The sequence below is a fragment of the Electrona antarctica genome (assembly GCF_951216825.1).
Source record: "Electrona antarctica genome assembly, chromosome: 22".
NCBI lineage: Eukaryota > Metazoa > Chordata > Actinopteri > Myctophiformes > Myctophidae > Electrona > Electrona antarctica.
Genome location: NC_136805.1, coordinates 14,382,313 through 14,401,307, shown reverse-complemented (window position 1 = coordinate 14,401,307; position 18,995 = coordinate 14,382,313). Strand labels below are relative to the sequence as shown.

General features: G+C 42.3%; 1 protein-coding gene across 1 annotated transcript in view; it reads left to right on the top strand.

Moving 5' to 3' along the window:
- arid5b (AT-rich interaction domain 5B) overlaps positions 1-18,995 on the top strand; it is a gene marked incomplete at its 3' end in the record, with an annotated part of 150,894 nt that overhangs the window by 998 nt on the left and 130,901 nt on the right. The gene's annotated exons all lie outside the window — the stretch shown is intronic.

Sequence of the window (18,995 nt, the reverse complement as noted above, 5' to 3'; positions counted from 1 at the left end):
ACCACACCACATGGGTGGTCCCCGGACCACTGGTTGAGAACCACTGTGGTTATGTAACCCAAAACATTATTCTACTTGGAATCATGTTTTGAGGTTTTGTAGTAATGGTTTATTTATGACATCGTTATACAATGAGTCAGTTTGCATATAGGCTATACTTTCGTGTTGTCGTGTAATATTTCTTGTCTGCCATGGTGGGAATCAGTCTCAGACTCTTGTCCTTATCTCTTATGACGTGTAGCCTATAGGCTATTAGCCCAGGATAACCGTTTAACAAGACCGTGTCTTTGGGGAGATATATGACTTAATAATTTAAATAGATTTGTTCTTATCTAGCCTTAGAAATCGTCGGTATATTGGAGTGGTAGAAGCTGTATGCACTTTACATGATGAACCAGTAGGCTATTTTGTACGTACTAATAGTTTGTGGCTCTTTTAGGGGAACAAAATAGCCTATGGTTTATTTTATTTGGTGCTGGTGTGAGTAAGTATAGCCTATAGTGGCAGATATGGCCCACATCACATGTGGCAATTTGTTCCGCTTTCTGTCCGCCGTGACACAATGGGGTGATAAGATAAGCTGCATATTTCCACTAATGTAAACCATCTGAGCCGTTGATTGAGACGACATGTACAATAACTGCACTGTTCTCCCTAGTACAATCTCCTTGATTTATAGGCTATAATATGCCCCGACTGTTCATATATATAAAAAAAAACACTTTTTCTATATCGTAGGCTATAGGGGATTTTGACAACATGATTCAAAGAGTCATTGTCACATGTATAGGCTATTATTTTAGTAAGATTACGGCTCACAGTTGACAGATAGGTCTTGTCCAGCAGCTTTTAGTGGCTTTTGTTGAAAGAGTGCGGAAATCACGCATATGACACGATAATTCAAACGCCTTTTATTTCTGGCAGTGCTGCATTGTATGTACTGTAGTTATGACGAATGGCTCGGGGGAGAATGCGTGTGTCCGCGCGCGCAAACGTGCGCGTGTGTGTGTGTGTTTGCGGCGGGGGGGATTCAATACAATATAGCCTGCAATACAGTACAATGACAAATTGAAATTCATGATTGTCATATCACGGCTGTTATTTGGAAGGGGAATTAACACGTTAGACGGTTAGAGCATGGTGGGGTGCATAGAAAATGACCTGTCATGTTTAATCAACAGTCTCAAAATGTTTCATTTCATATTATGTTCAGCTATTGGATCACAGGCAATCTGCTTTCAGTTCTGCCTTTCCTGTTGGAACAGAGGTAGCAGCTCTTCGGTTGATGTCAAATGAAAACCATGTGGACGTGCTCAAACGTCTTGGTCATTATGAATTGATTAATCATGGCAAGCTGATAAAGCGGGCAGCTGGCTGTGCCTTAAAGGGACCGGCTGACATTTATGAAGGTTATTGTGTCATGTGTTGCAGGCAATGGGCAGTTTCATTTCATAGCCTATCGCACTTCAGTGGCACTGAGCCTCTTTTTGCCATCAGAGTGATTTGCGAGGAAGGCAAATATTAGCTCATGTCGCGAAGCTCATGAAAACTTAATCCCTGAAGTGCCATGGTCAATAAGTTATTTTCAGAATATAGGCTATATGGAGCCCACAATGCATGTGTACAGCGTAATAAGTATGTATTGCATTATGCAGAAGCTTTCAATCTTTTCCATGTCAAGGACCCCCAACCCCAAACGGATATTTATTTGGCCACGGACTCCCATCTGACAAGAATTTGTGTCAGGGAACAACATACAAGATTTGTATGTGATACAAGATGTTATATTGATTATGCTGGGGACCCCCTGGACAAGGATCCCTGGGGTTCTCCTCGGACCCCACTTTGAGAACCACTGGCATTAGGCTATGTATATTATCATATAGGTTAGTTGTTGTAGTTACAATAACATCTGTTGCAAAGCCTATAAGTGCAAAAAGAAGAAGAAGATTCAGATTCAAAGTAATGAAACCGAGAAAAATGACTTCAATGCCATGGTTTTCATTCCGTTTTTGTAGTTACTGCAAATGTGATCTTCAATCACTTTATATACTCAAATGTGTTGGCTATACATAGAAGATGAGGTGTCATAGGAAGAACCTTGAATAAAGTGTTAACACCTTTTTAGTTACTTAACTGAAAGTTACAACAGTGCCTTTGTAGGGCAGAATAGTCACAGGCCTAGAGTAACCCATTATGATATGGAAACATAGAGTAATGTCGCAATAATCCAGTATGTGAGGATTTTCTTGGAAACATCGAGGCCTATTCATGGGCCATATGGTGTAATGAACAAATCAGTTTCATCTTGTTCTGCTGTTGGTTAGTGTAATTATATGAGTCAGCCCATATTGCAAAGAAAACAACTCCCCTCTGTTCCACTTTTTATTGTACTTTTCTCCCTCAGGGGCCGCCAAGGATCACATTTCCCTCTCATAATAAGCAACAGGTTTTAAAAGGAGAAAAAAAAATCCAACCTAAAACTAAATTTGGGTTTGATTCTAAATGACCTCTGCAGTTCAATCAATACTGGCGAGAAATCAACAGCTCTACCATGAAGCTGGAAGCCAACTTTACAGTATATAATTTAGAATGTCAGCAAGACCAAAATATGGAATTGCTTCACTGACAGCAAATCTAAAAGTGATGCAGTGTGGATTCCATTTGTGGCCTTTATTTAGATTCCGAATGAACTCCACTTCATCACTATGCTAGCAGGTATAGAACCTGAAAAGGGCACAACTCAGAGATTTTGCTCCTTGAGTACATCATCAGGAGTTTAAGTCTTTAGAGAGAGAGAGTTGGCAATGTAAACGTATGTTTTCTCATGCCAATAATTAAAGCTCCTTTGAATTGAGAGAGAGAGAGAGAATGAGGGAGAATCATGTTCCTTTATTTAGAAACAACATACAGTCCAAGATGTAGGGATAGCATAGGCTCTGTTTTGAGGTGGAAAGTACCTTTCCAAAGGTTAGATTCCAATGTACATTTTAAGGTTAAACAACATGCTGTGAAAGAATTATTCATTCCGCTTATGAATATTAAACAGGAACACGAGCAGCTTGTTGCGTTGACCTTGGGCCTAATCGTTGAGTGTTTACACAAAGTGTGAGGGGGTGGCTGGGCAGTGTGAAAAACATTAAGTTGATTTAACCTTTGTGTTGTTGACATGCCTGATGCGTCTCTGGTGCTGCTGCCTTTTTAACTTTAATATCAAGTTCAGAGTATCTGGAAGGACAATCTGCATGTGAAATACTTCCTTTGGCTGTCATCCCTATATTGCCTCCATATATCTCTTACAAATCTGTACATTCTCTTAATTACAAATGGATAAACTGACACTGATTCCAATTCCATTGTGCACCCATCTTCACATCAGTGCTTTTTCATGTCAAAATACGATTTGAGCTGTTAAAATGTTTAACAAAAATTAGATTTAAAGATTTCTTCAAGATCTTTTGAAAATTGCAGATCTACAAAAACATTGATTTACATAAATAACTCCACCAGGAGGATAGGAGTGTGTGGTGTTTGGCAAAATGTTTAGGAGTAATATAAACATGTGATACATCACATGGAGAGCATGTATACCGATTTGCGTGAAATTTGGATAACATCTGAAGGAGTAATATTAGAAAATGTGTTTTACATATGCCGGCCTCCTGGTGGCGCTATAAAGAGCAGATGTGAAGAATTCCAGGCAAAGGTTTTTCCTTGGCCTCTAGGGAGTGTGCATACAAAGTTGTACACAGATACGTGCAGTTAGAGGTAAAAACACTAATTGGCCAGTTATAGCGCCACCATGAGGCTGAGTTGAAAATGTTCCAGTGGCATTTCTTCCTCAGCCTAGTGGGAATGTGCGTGCACAATTTCACGGAAAGCACACAATGTGTTCATGATTTGCGGCATTTTGTTTGAAACCGTGCACTCCTGCGAACTTTGGTAGCCAATCTTAGCCAATCAGGATGGAGTCTGAAAAATCTGAAAGACCCGTTTCGTTGAATGGCTCTAGAGAGACTGTGTACCAATTTGCGTGATGTTTGGACAAAATCTGTAGGTGTACTGTCCAAAAAATTGTTTTGCACAAAGCGGCCTCCTGGTGGCGCTATAAGAGGCCAATGTGAAAACCTTGGGGCAGAGGTTCAGCTGTGGCATTCAGGGAGTGTGTGTGCAGAGTATGGCTGCGATCAAGCCAACGGTGCCGGAGATTAGCTGTCTACAGACGGACGGACAGACAGTCTCTCCCCATGCCTTTGGCCTGGTGGAGACAATGATCTGGTTTATTGGTTTAATCTTTTGTCCTCAAAGCTTGCAGTGGCTAATGCATGGGTAAATCAGAGTAGCAGACCACAGGCCAAAATATGTTTTTCTATGGTGGGGTATACAAAAATGACCATAACCTTTTTTTTGGCTATTTTCTATTTAAAAAATAATCACACCTGTGTGAAGTGAGGGGCGATCTTCCATCGTACATCATCTTACATCATCTCAATCCAGCCAATCAGAATTTGCGTCCTCACCTTCGTCTTCAATGTTTGTGTTACGCAATGTTTGTGTTTACACGAACATCCAAAATTGTCCATTAATTATCAATGGGATTTAATGTTTGTGTAGGACAAAGTTTGAGCACCCACACCAAAAGCTGGACATAGGAGGGGCTATCCTCAAAAATACGACTTCTATGCTAGCCCCCCTATATTATTTTCCTCTACACCAAATTACTTTGCCGAAAATATCTGATCCACAAGCTCACAGTGCTTCACAACGCATTGTGAGCTTGTATCTGCAATTATTGCCAAATGTTCACCCCAGAATAGGGATGCTGGGGTTCATTTGGTTAAGTGGCTAAAACCAGAGACGATAGCAATTTTAGTAAATATCCCTAGTGTGCTCATCCTTGGTGTATTTTCCATTATACCAAACACACAGCAAACTGCTAAATCAGTCATTCCCAATTGCAATAAACGGACAATTTTCACCCTTCTGTCTGACATGCTGATCTCTGATCTCTCCTACATATAAAGAGAAGGACAGCGTCTGAATTCCCGAGCTGGGCGTGACGTCACGCCACGTCCCTGACTGTTGCCTTTTCAGTGTTTGGCCGGTGGAAAATGTGCGCCATATGGCCAATCTGAATATCAATGTGACTTGATGTCAACCTGAGCCACCTGCAGTAAGATGAGAAGCCCACCAATGTCACTGCAGTGCCAGGGCCGCCGTGCAGTGTGCACTCAGCAAAATTGCCCAATTGGATTACACATTTGCATTTACTGGCTGCAGGGAAACTATCCATACACTGTCTGCCCTGGTGCAAACGGTAAATAAACAATAAACGTTGTAGAGGGATCCTCATATTGCTTTGCATTATTGACAATATGCTGGTTTAAAACATGGAGATCATTCATGTACAGAACATGATTAAAATAGCAGGAGAACAGACTTTCTTTCATTATATGGCATATCTTGTCTCTATAGGACATTTTCATAATATACCATGTTAGTTAAGCTGTGCTCTCACTCACAGCATCATGAGCGTTTAGTAGTGTAGTGTAGTGTAGCGTAGCATAATGTTAGTGTAGTGTAGTGTAGTGTAGCGTAGCATAATGTTAGTGTAGTGTAGTGTAGTGTAGTGTAGTGTAGTGTAGTGTAGTGTAGTGTAGTGTAGTGTAGTGTAGTGTAGTGTAGTGTCGGGGACACCCGCTGACCAGCCTGCGTAGGGGCGTACTGACGTCTAGTTACGCGGCTGGCTGGGAGGCATGCATGGGAGGGAAAGACTAATATCCACGCAGTGATATTAGTATCGCTATGCGAGGCTAGGACCGATCAGTGCCAAATATTTGTGCACAGTGCATAGTGTCAGTAAGCCGTAGAAGTTCCTTTACAACATTGTTTTCAAATAGGTTTAAATACAATATGGGCTCAGCCGATCGTATTAGTTGTTATTGAGTTTGTGTGCCTGAATAAATGAAGCATGGACATTTTGTGCACACATATGTAAATGCATGTAAATGTATGGCCTCTACAGGGGAGATATAATGGCATACAATGTGAGCCGGCCCAGAGGGCTGCTTTAGTTTTAACACCCAGGTGATGTAACCTTCCCTCAGGCTTCACTAAGACAGTCAGTGGCCGAGTAGCAGGAGAGAGGAGAGGAGAGGAGAGGAGAGGAGAGGAGAGGAGAGGAGAGGAGAGGAGAGGAGAGGAGAGGAGAGGAGAGGAGAGGAGAGGAGAGGAGAAGAGAGGAGAGGAGAGGAGAGGAGATACAGGTAACAGGTGGACAGGGAGACAATTAGAGACATACAGACATGGCAAACAGGTAGACAGCTAGGAAGACAGAGGAGCAAATAGAGAGCTAGACAGGGACAAGACAGGAGTGGGGAGAGATAGACGGGTGAGCAGGGAGACAGGCTGTGAGACACGCAGGCAAGTGGCAGCTCAGAATAGACTGGTCTCTGGAATCTGGTGTGTAGAATTTAGCACTTAGTGTATATATTCTTCACATGCACATATACGCATACATGCATGTGTTCACAAACACATACAAGTGTCGCACGCACGCACGCACGCACGCACGCACGCACGCACGCACGCACACACGCACACACGCACACACACCATTTAGTCACACCATTTAAATTTTGGTTCATCAGAGCTTGATCGTGTGTTTTTATGGCTCCTTCGGGGAGCATGCCTGTCAGAAGGAATTCAAATGGGATTGAAGTAAAGACACAACTTTACAGTGTGTGATGCTCATGCTGTTGACTTCTTCCCTGTTAGAGCAAGCACTTCACAGGGCATGCCTGAGGATAGAAAAGGTTGTTAAGCACCTTAACCCATCTCTATTTTTAGCACAATTTCAAAATAGTTAGCAAAATAGCTCGTCTATACAAGCTTGCGATGCAACACGTTGAGCGCTTATACTGTAAATATATATTCACTATTCATCGTATGATTAAGTATAGGGCTTAAAGTACACTTGCTTTTCCCGATTTCTATTTGTTTAAATGCAAATGCATAATTCTTTACATTTGACTGTTAGTGATTTAACCTCACTCTGCTGACATTGAATGCAAGATTATTGTTTTTATCTTTTGGCATGTTATCATGTAGTAATTGCAGGTTGAGCATTTTTAGAGGAAAGAGGACTTTGTACTGAATTAGATTAAGAATTCAGCAAAAGGAAACGTGACATAAACGTCTCCATCTCATGTTTGATTTTAAGCAGACAGTTTTAGAACCACAATATTAGCTCACACACCAGTGGGTTGGCTGTGGTTAAGATGGTGTGTGCGCGTGTGTGTGTGTGTGTGCGCGTGCGTGCGTGTGTGCGCGCGTGTATTTTGTATTGGCTGCGCTGCTGAAATCATGCTGATGTGACAGCAGAAGAAAGCAGAGCAGCTAAAATGTCTTTGTGTCTTTTTTTTAAATAGAGCCTGCCATCACATATCACCAGCTACACTGCACTTCTGTTCATATGGATTTGCGCACCACAGCCACCCCCCTCTATAACTGAAATATTCATTATCTACTCAAATGAACCTTTGGAGGAAAGTCTCCGATTCTAAAAAAAGAAAATCCTATCAATGTTTTGGGTTGTTTAATTCATTGTTTGGACGGGGAAAACAGGGTCCCTATTCTGGGCACATCATCAATATGTAGATACAAGATTATGAGGCATCTACATTAGCCACCATTGTATGGAAAAAGAGATCATTTTCATTTATACAAATCTATATAAATGATCACATTACCACACTAACAACTAAGAGCTTTTCACTCTTGACAACATAAACATTCTAAATGGGCCAGAGTTTATTTCCTGTTGCAGTATTTGTGAATCTCAGTAGCTGACAGGAAATAAACTCGGACCCAAGCTGTTCCCTAGCAACGCAACTCAGCTGAATTCCCAACCTGTGGGTCGTAGTCCACTTCTGGGCTGTGAGGATATTGCAAGTGGGCCCCCAAATAATGGGCAAAACACAAAGTAATAATAAATGCTATTGTATTTTTTATTTAAAACCTTGACATTTTTATTTTCATTGTGAATATACTACAGTGTATGTTAGTTCCATTGATCCAAGATCACACAATCGATTGATTGATCTTTGAAACAAACATGCAAACAAATGTTCAAAAAGGCACGTGGCGCACCCATATGATGGGTGGCCTGCGAACGAGACTCCTAAGATTTTCAAGTGGGCCCCGATCCAGAAAAGGTTGGGAGTCAGCCAAACCATTGTTCTGAAGTGTTGTTGTGACAGTGTTGTAAAAAAAAAAGTGGGCTTTTCCAGGATGTAAGGAATAAGGATGTATAAATTATATTCAGATTGATAACCATGCATCCTTCTAATTACACAATGGGTTTCGAAGAGGTTTTCATGGACTGTAGCACAAGGCTCATAAATGAACATCGTAGAGCCTCAAATAAGAGTTATGAGCTCCTTCAATGCCAGCAGCAGCAGACGATAACCGTTTGTGGTAATGCTACAGTACGTCCAAAATTGATATAGATTAACTGTCCCCAGAAAAATGGTGGTGCTGTTAATTCTATATCACCTATCAGTCAAGTACTGTTGTAGACCTTTTCACAATAGACAACATAAACATTCTAAATGGGACCAAGTTCATTCCCCAGTGCAGTGTTTGTTAATATCAGCAGCTGACGAGAAAATAAACTTGGATCTGAGCTGTTGTCTAGCAATGTAACACTGCCGAGGTCTGTTAAGGTGACCAAGCTATGACTATAGATACACTAAAAGGTCATAAAGAGGAAGATTGTGAAATCTAGCTCAAAATATATATGAAAGAGGGGGCCAAGTGGTCCAGGCGCATGCCACAATTGCCACATATAGGCTTTGGCCTGACAGCACGTTGCGTGTTCGAGTCCCGTTCATGACGACCTTTGCTGCATGTCTCTCCCCTTGATACTATCAATAATAAGTAATAATAATAAGCAAAAAAGAAAGAGCATGTGGTTGTAGTTGTGCGTGGTTGTTAAACAATTAAATAAATGGTGCATTTATCCAAAGCACTTTAGAATAGGCTATGCATGTTGTTTGTTGTTGAAGTGTGTGCTCTTTATTCACATGAATTACAAGCCTGGCTGGTGAGCGTGCAGCGATGAGAAGAGTAGAGCACTTTCTAATACATCTGGCTCTAGTCCATGTGTGTGCTTGGAGAGGCCCTGAACAGCATTTACGCTTCCAATTAGCTCATCAGTTCCCCTCACTTTTATTTGTATTGTTTTGCTACAGGAAGGTGCTACTTGCCTTTTATGTGATATTGACAGATACATGATGATCGTGTTACACCCAGTGTTTAGTCTGAATGAAAGAGAGAGAGAGATAAAAAGGGAGATAGAGAGAGCGAGAGAGGAAGTGAACAATTACAAGACGCCCCCTCACATCACATCGCTCTGTGTGTCAGTCATATCTCAGCCTGGTAATAATGATACTGTAGATATTGTTGTGAAACATTGTGAGGAAATAGCCCTTGAGCATTGTTACGGAACAAACTGTTTTCCAAGGAACAGGATTTGCTGTACCTAGGGCTGTCACGATTGTAATACTTGTACTTCATAATTTTTAATGGCACAATCTTTATATTGTGTGACCTCATTACATTGCATCCACTATGTATGAAAATGTAGGAACATTTTTCAACATGGAAACGATTATGACGATTATGCCAAATAATAATTGTGATTGTCTCAAATAATTGCGATCAGACGACGTAATCATTGTGACAGGCCTGGCTCTACCACTTTATCATGGCTTCTCTTTCCCCTTTTCATTTCACCTCATGTACCAGGACAACTGGTTCATCTCACCTCATGTAGCAGCCAGGACAACAACTGAATGTTTAGGGACCTCGAGTCTCATTTTATTATTATCATTCGGTGGTGCAAGTGGTGTTGCTAAGCTACCATGACCAAACAGTTGCCCTGCTGTGTAGCTTACTAATCATACTGCTGGATCATATTCTGTAACTTTACACTATGGCAAGTTTCACAATAGTGTATACGCAGTGTGATGCTAGTCTTAAGCACTTTGAAGTTTGAACAGTTTTGCCATTTCTTAAAATAGGGGCGCATGAGGGCACGGTGGCACAGTCGGTAGGGCTGTCGCCTCACAGCTAGAAGGTCCTGGGTTCGATTCCCGCTGGGGACACTGTGGGCGCTGGGCGGCGTGATCACGTCATCAGTACCCATACCCGAGGTGGGGTTGGCAAAAGGGCCTTTCTGTGTGGAGTTTGTATGTTCTCCCCATGTCCCCTAGGGTAGGTACCCCCACAAAAAACATGCAGTAATCCTGGTCTCTAAAACTACCTCCCCGTGGCCAGCCGGGGCGCCTGATGGAGGGGAAAGGAACTGGTCGGAATAACGTGTTCCTTCCACGCGCTACGTCCCCCCTGTCAGGTGAAAAGAAGCAGCTTGGACTCCTCATGCATAGAAGGAAGCATGAGGTCAGTCCGCTGCCCCCACAGGTTGGCAGAGGAAGTGTAGTGCCCAGGATTACATTAGATAACACTGGGTGAAAAAAATGGGTTGCAAAATCGTGGGATAAAGAAATATTAAAAAAAAAAAAAAATAGGGGCGCATGTGGATGTGGTTTAAAACACAGAAGTATTATCTACTTTAGAAATAATTGTATACGTATTGTATATTACTAGATGCCCAGACCCCTAAATGTCTAAGATAAGTGCCTTATATGTCTTTTATGTTAAAACGTACTTGACAATAGTCCTTTGTGAGAAAAGGGCACACAGGGCAACTTGTGGACAACTGTGATGGGCGACAGTAACCATGGCGCTGCCTCAACATTGTAGCTATAATCACATAGGAACAGCAATGGCCTGGAAATATCAGTCTGTGTTGGCCAAAACTCTGCTCGCTATTTCTCCTAAGTACTATGTTGCACTGCACTGTTTCTCAGTGTTGGACCACCAGCGGTCCATTTGGACCATTATTGGTCTGTAACTCTGGGAGTGTTTAGACATGGAACAAACATTCCATTTGTACTTTGATAGATTGAACAGTTTATTGACAACTTCAAAAAAGGTACTGATGATTTTACAATGTAGACTGCAGGGTACATTCCATACTGTATGTTGATCTGACCTCATCAAACCCTGTGCACTCAAGACACTCTCCATATATGGCCATTACAGAATTCATTCCATATGTTGATCTGACCCCCCCATGCCAAAGCGCCAGCGCTCGCCCAGCAGTCTGCTGTCACCCAGGCGGATGCGTGCACGCGACCTCGCGTCTCGCCCTTAGGGCATCTTACTGGTACTGCGCTAATTCTTCTCTCAGTTGGTCACGCACGCACGCACGCACGCACGCACGCACACACACACACACACACACACACACACACACACACACACACACACACACACACACACACACACACACACACACACACACACACACACACACACACACACACACACACACACACACACACACACACACACACACACACACACACACACACACACACACACAATTTCCTATCTCTGGGACCCCAAATGGAACTATCCATTTGGTTCCATTTGTCCACTCACTAGTTACAGAGCCCATAAGGGTCCAGTTTGAACCCACAGTGGTTCCCTGAACGCGACGTTGAGAAACAGTGCGTTGTACTATCCCCGTAGTCAGCTTTTGTGGAGGATGTTGGTGTTACTGACATACTATGTTGCTTTTGTTCCCAATGTAATGATGACAGTTCTATCAGCTCACTTTGGAAAGTGGGCCAGGATTAAATAGGTCTTAGTGCCTTCAGAAACAAGCTTCTAGTAGTGCACCTGAATTGAACTGTGGGAATAGCTTTACAGCGTGTGCTGCTTGTACCAGAAATCAGTACAGCACAGGGAGAGTAATTATGCAGTGGAGAAACGATATGAACACGTCATCGCGGCTGTCACTCTCGCCCGCCGCACTCCAGCATAAGATGTTCTTATTAAACTATGTAATTACGTAATGGCTTTAAAACACAGCGAAAGTACAGTTGTTCAATCACGCTCTGATCTCTACTTTAACTGGAGCAGTTAAAAGATTCACAGGAGAGAGAGAGAGAGAGAGAGATGAAGAAAGAAACAGAATGTCAGAATTGAGATTAATTTGACATATGGCTGGGCAATTAACTGAACATAATATAGAGACTTACATTTAGATCCTCTAACAGATTTAATTTCATGTAGATCAATCGAATAATCCAGAAGCATGTATTTTCATATAAAAATCTACGCATTGACATGAAAGAAATTATTTTTTAAATCATTAACAAAATCAATGAGTCTCGTTAACCACTTAAACTTAACGTATGGTTCAAAAATATGCAAATACTCTCATGTTTTTTCCCTGAATTAGCAACACATGTTGTAAGCGTGTACTGTAGATCTGAAGAACGTGTACTGAAGAAGTGGCTAAAACGCCATGTGGCTTTCGTTGTCTCAGAAAGACATGTCCCCTGTACCCGGCTGGCCTGTAGACTTCTGGTTCCCCTCCATAAAGACATGTCCCCTGTACCCGGCTGGCCTGTAGACTTCTGGTTCCCCTCCATAAAGACATGTCCCCTGTACCCGGCTGGCCTGTAGACTTCTGGTTCCCCTCCATAAAGACATGTCCCCTGTACCCAGCTGGCCTGTAGACTTCTGGTTCCCCTCCATAAAGACATGTCCCCTGTACCCGGCTGGCCTGTAGACTTCTGGTTCCCCTCCATATTGTTCATGTTAGCGGGTGGATCATTCCATAGGCGTGGAAGCAGGTGGACAAATCCTCCGCGACCTGTGGAATTCCTCATCTGACCTCAGAACCAAGCCAGCGAAACAGTCCCAGCAGGGCACTACTGGTCTGAGGGGGTTCCTGTGTGTGTGTGTGTGTGTGTGCGTGTGCGTGTGCGTGTGCGTGTGCGTGTGCGTGTGTGTGTGCGTGTGCGTGTGCGTGTGCACATACCTATGTTGAATAATATTTGTCAGTCTTTGTGTGCTCTTAGTACTGTACAGTATGTTAACCGTGTCCCTATTGGCCTATTGTGCATGTCATAGGCAACTCTTTTCCCCCCCCCAAAATATCATATTTATAAGCTCACAACGTGTCGCATCAAATCACATTTTGAGCTTGTAAATCTGCTATTTGTAGGTTTAAGTGGTTACAGTAAGTAGTGCTTGCAAGCTCCCCTTCTGTCTCTGTGTGCACGCATATGTGCACGCACGCACACACACAAGCGCACACACACCCCACACACACACACACACACACACACACACACACACACACACACACACACACACACACAAACGTGTGCGATATGCCTCAGTCATTCACCCTGCTTGCCCTCATCCACCATGTCTCTCTTTTCTTTAACCTGACTAATTACAAGGCTCACATTTGAGCGTAACAGCACTGCAAAGCAGCAACAACTTGTAATCCTTTTTTACAACGAATTGAATTGTGCTGATTTCTTTATTGTATTTTATTTTATGTTTCGGGCTCCCGTGCAACTCTTTAAAGATAAACAAGAATGTCATGGAGTTCATTCTATTTTCCAGACTCAAGCAGCCAATTAATTAACAACGTGAAAAACACGAGGGGGGAAAAAAAGAGAAGGAAAGTGCAAAATAAAAAGAGAAAGACAGGGGGGAAATAATAATAAACCAAGAGGGAGAAACCGAAATAATTTAACTTGAACATAGCTTGTGCATGCCACAGTAACCAAAAATAAACCTCCACTTTGCTCTGCTGTTTATAAACAGCAGCAACAAAAGAAGGCATTTAGAGCGTTTAAAAGCTTATGTTTAGCTGTCACATACCATCAGTTCATCTAGCGGTGGAACCCGACACAACCAGAATGGTGATGGTGCACCTTTAACTACTTAATCCCTAGTGTCCCAATTAGCGTCCTGAAAACTGCGGACTATTTTCGACGAGGAGATTTGGTGTGGTGTAGAGGGAAAAAGTGTATGTATAGACTAGAGCCTCGATGAAATGTATAGGATTTGCATATGCATACGATGCCAACGTTTCAAAATAAGATGTCCACAAATGCGTATGATGCTAACGTTCTAATTATCATGTACTGTACATGCTTTCACATACTTACACACTGTCTATATATGTATAGCTATATATCTATATATGAATATATCTTTTACCTATCTCTTTCCCTTTGCTCTCGCTCTCGCTTTCTCACAGAAAATAAATAATGTTCTGAAAGGTTTTTACTGGAACCAAAAACGGTTCTTCTATGGCATCGCTCTAAATAACGAGTTTAGGTTGCTGGTGCCACCTTTTATTTTTCTGTGTGTAGCGTAAAAGTGGTGAGACAAGCAGTTTTCCCAGTGTAAGGGGCATTGGGTCACATCACTGCACAGGCAAAGACATTGGAGGATGTAAGCAAGTTACTAATACTAAAGAATAAATACTGCTGATGTGTCCGTAAGCAAGCCCTATTATATACTTTTAAAATCATCAAACATATCCAATCTACAAGCTCACAACATGTCACAATTGGGTTTTTTTACACAAAAGACATTTCACCCACTTCTTTACAACAAAATTGTATGTATGTGTATGTTATTTTAAAGAACAAATTCTGTATTTTTTTTTATATGTATGGAGCCCCTGAGTGGCCATGGTAAGAGATATTATCTTGTCCGGACGAGATGATATCTTGTCCGGACGAGATATTATCTTGTCCGGACGAGATGATATCTTGTCCGGACGAGATGATATCTTGTCCGGACGAGATAATAATTATCTTGTCCGGACGAGATGATAATTATCTTGTCCGGACGAGATAATAATTATCTTGTCCGGACGAGATAATATCTTGTCCGTGCGAGATAATGTATTTTTCTTACCATGGCCACTCAGGGGCTCCATATGAATGTTATATTATCATAGAAATCTTAGTGTTTTGCCAATTATTTGAGGGTTCACTTGCAATACCCATCACGGCCCACCAGTGGGCCCTGGCCCACAGGTTGAGAACCACTGAACTTCCATAGTTGCTGTACTGACATGAACCCGCGATGACAAAAGAGAGAAATGCAATACAAAAGTACAAAGGAAAGGTGTTCTGTTAGATCTTATGAGAGAAAATAATACACTGGGTGCCCCAAAGGTGAAACAAATCTCATCTGTGTGAAGATGATAGAGACCGTAGACAGATTATAATGTTCAGATCTCAGCTATTGTCCGGAAAACAAGGACTTTTAGTCATTTAAAATCATATTTTCTGCACTTTAAAAGAAAGTTAATCCTAAATGCCATGATCTGAAGAATATGCTACCTGATTAAGCCTGGAGGGGGACGTGTATGAGCGCGTGCGCGCATGTGTGAGAAATAGATAGTTGCAGCCCTAATTGTGATGAAAGTATTCTCTCATCCCATGCACTTTCATTGTCCTTCTGCTCCCTCTCCGTCTCTGTGGCATCCATGCACACATGCTGTAACCTTGCGTCAGCTGATGCCCTCGGTAACAATGTATGCTAATGTATGCTAAATTTAAGATTTTGTTTTTTAATCATATCTTTATATTCTCCCCCCGTGGTGTTGGTACTCAGCAGGAGGTAGCTGTGTCAGGGGGGTACATGACTCTTCAAAGTTTGGGAATCACTGCCATAGTGGTACCATTCTAGCCATCTCGCTCTATATCTTGCTCTATATCTCGCTCTATATCGTTGCTTATATTGTCATTTTGAGTTAAAGCTGCTATAAGCAATAATATGTCAAAATCTTAATGACCTTTTTATTTTTTTGGTATTCAGACAGCCAGCAATGGGTAGAACGCTCCCAAAAAGAAGAGTCTCTGTGACACATCTAGGGACCACAATCTGCATTCAAAGATGTTCCTAGAAGCTTTGTCATTGGTCGAAAAAAAACCCGGTCGCAATGACTAACCAATCAGGAAGCATACAGGCAAATCGACCAATGACAAAGCTTCTAGGAAAATCTTTGAATGCAGATTGCCCTAGATGTGTCACAGAGACTATTTTTTTTGAGCGTTCTACCCATTGCTGTCTGTTTGAATACCAAAAAAATAAAAAGGTCATTCAAATGTTGACATATTATTGCTTATAGCAGCTATAAGGGGGAGGCGTCATAAGGCGTCATGTGGCATGGAAACGGTTAATAGTAATAGAAATGTAGACGTTTCTATACTGTTGTTTTGTCAGTGTAATGTACCTACCTCACCAAGACAAATTCCTTGTAGGTCTATGTGCAAACATTGCAGATAAAAAAAAATTGAATTCCGATTCAGATAACACCTATAGGCTACAGTATGTAGAAACGTATGTCTATAAGTGCTATCTATCTTTATGGTGATATAATAGTAACCTTTAAGGGGGAAATACACGTAAAACATGAACTCTTATTATATAACATAGCTTGTTGAGACAATCTGTCTCAAAAACCTTTATTTTAGATACATATAACTCTGTGTATTCTTAGAAAACTGCGTGTGTGTGTGTGTGTGTGTGTGTGTGTGTGTGTGTTCATACAGTATGCATGTCTAAAGCATACACTTTCAGTCTGCAAATGTGCATCTGATTCTGCGAAGTCAACTCCGGTGGAGGTACAGTACAGTGGAAGCGTTCCCCGTTTATGCGTATTTGCTTTTATTGGGTCACATCAGGGGAATGTTTGTGGAAAAATGCTATGAAAGCAACTGTATGCCTCCTATAGCGTAATGGAAAGGGGAGTATATAGGCAAGGACACAGGAGGAGGAGAAACAAAGGGAGGACAGAGGGCTGTGCATATTGTACACTGTATTGCCGCTGTCGGGCAGAAAGATTGTATCTCCATGTTTCATGTTTTTTGATCAATTAATGCCCTACTTTGTCATACAAGAGATATCAAGCAAAATTGGTGAAAATAGCTGTATACAAGCTCACAGTGTGCTGTGATGTGACACTTGTAGATTTTCTGAAAAAGAAAAAAATCATTCATTGGTTTTAGACATACAAGGTTTCAGCCCGACAATGCCACATACAAGGTTTCATCCCGACAATGCCGATATGCATTATGCATCTACTATATACATATACATATATATATATGCCCAGGTATACTGTATTATTAGAATATGCAGTAGAATTGCAACTGGAGACTGGAAAGTCTCGCACAACCAATGATATAAGACAAGTATACAGTAGCATGTGCTTATGCTGGATATAAGTTTAGCCAACACTGGACTAGAGCTGTGTGTATGTGAGATAGGGAGTGGGTGGCTAGTGTGTTGGTTGCATATTGTCTCCTCAGTCAGAGAACTCATGTATGATGAAGTAGGAGTAGGGCATTCATTTACAAAAACACATAAAGCTAAAATATGGAGATACAGTACGTTTTCTTTCCTCTCTTTTTTTATCCCACAATTTTGTAACCCATTTTTTCACTCAGTGTCAATTGCCTAAACTGTAATCCTGGGCGCTATAGAGCGTCGCAGTCCCGCCCCCTACCATGGACCAGGAAATTAATCCCAATGCATTATTCCCATAGACATTTCAAAAAGTATTTATTTAAAGACGGTTAAGCCGGTTAAGACAAAAAAAGTGTTAACTAAGCATTATGTGCCGTTTTTTTTATTTTTTCTAATTATTTGTTCGGCCCAAAAATTTGTGTTTGTTGTCATGATTTGTCACGACTCGAGTTGGCTTTGTCCGCGGCGTAAACGTCTTTAAATAAATACTTTCTGAAATGTCTATGAGGAAAATGAACGGAGAATCATTTCCTGGACCAGGGTAGGGGGCGGGTCTGCGACGCTCTATACTCTCCCTCTGACAACCTGGGGAGAGCCAGGCTTCCTTCAATGCATGAGGAGTGAGCAGACGCTTCTTATCACCTGACAGGGGGGGGTTTCCCCAGTAGGACGTAGCGTGTGGAAGGAACACGTTATTCCAACCAGTTCCTTTCCCCTCCATCAGGCCCCCCAGCTGAAGGCAGTATAGAGACCAGGATTACTGCATGTTTTTTGTGAGGGCATATACCCTAGTAACCTGACTCCGCCAGATGGGGCAGCAGAGAGTACACTGGATCAAGGGATACACATTGCTGCCTTGATCCCGCCTCTAGCTGCCGCTGATTGGCCAGGCCGTTTGGTGGACGGAGCATCTAGTCTGCCTGAGAGTTCCCAGATGGGAGCAGGAGGGGGGAACCCAGTGTACTCTCTGCTGCCCCATCTGGCGGAGTCAGGTTAATACCCTAGGGGACATGGGGAGAACATGCAAACTACACACAGAAAGGCCCTTTCGCCAACCCCACCTAGGGTATGGGCACTGATGACGGAGGAGAGAACACGCCCCCCAGCACCCACAGCGTTACCGGTGGGAATCAAGCCCAGGACCTTCTAGCTGTGAGGCAGGAACACGCCCTCAGCGTCCCAGGCGGGAACCGAACGCAGGACCTTCTAGCTGTGAGGCAGGAACACGCCCTCAGCGTCCCTGGCGGGAACCGAACGCAGGACCTTCTAGCTGTGAGGCGACAGCGCTACCGACTGCGTACATTAAGGTTTCTGTCCAACAGTAATGATAGTCACTTTCACAGCTCTACTTCCGTGCTAGACAGGTGCCCCTCCAACCCATAGCAGTCACTAGTGGAGCGACCGTGCTACCCACCCGGCATCCCACCACACAAACATGGGCAGTTAATCCAAATGCACCCTGGAGGATTCCAACCACAGTCTCCACAGTGGTGTGCAAGAACTTTACCCCAGCACCACACAGAGGCCCACTGAAGCTTTCTGAGAGTAAAAGTTATATTTGTTATTTCATATTGACTGCACCTTTTTCAAGCATGGGTCATTTTAGTCGTTTTAATTTCTTTAGCACTGCTTCATTTTGTGTTGAGTATTACTATTTATTCTGCTTGCCATTACAGCATGCAGTGATAGATACTGATATGATTTCACTGTATCCCATCTCATCTTATCTTATGGAGGAAGAGGAGACAGATAGTTTAGAGAGCATGAAAACCTGGCAGCGTAGC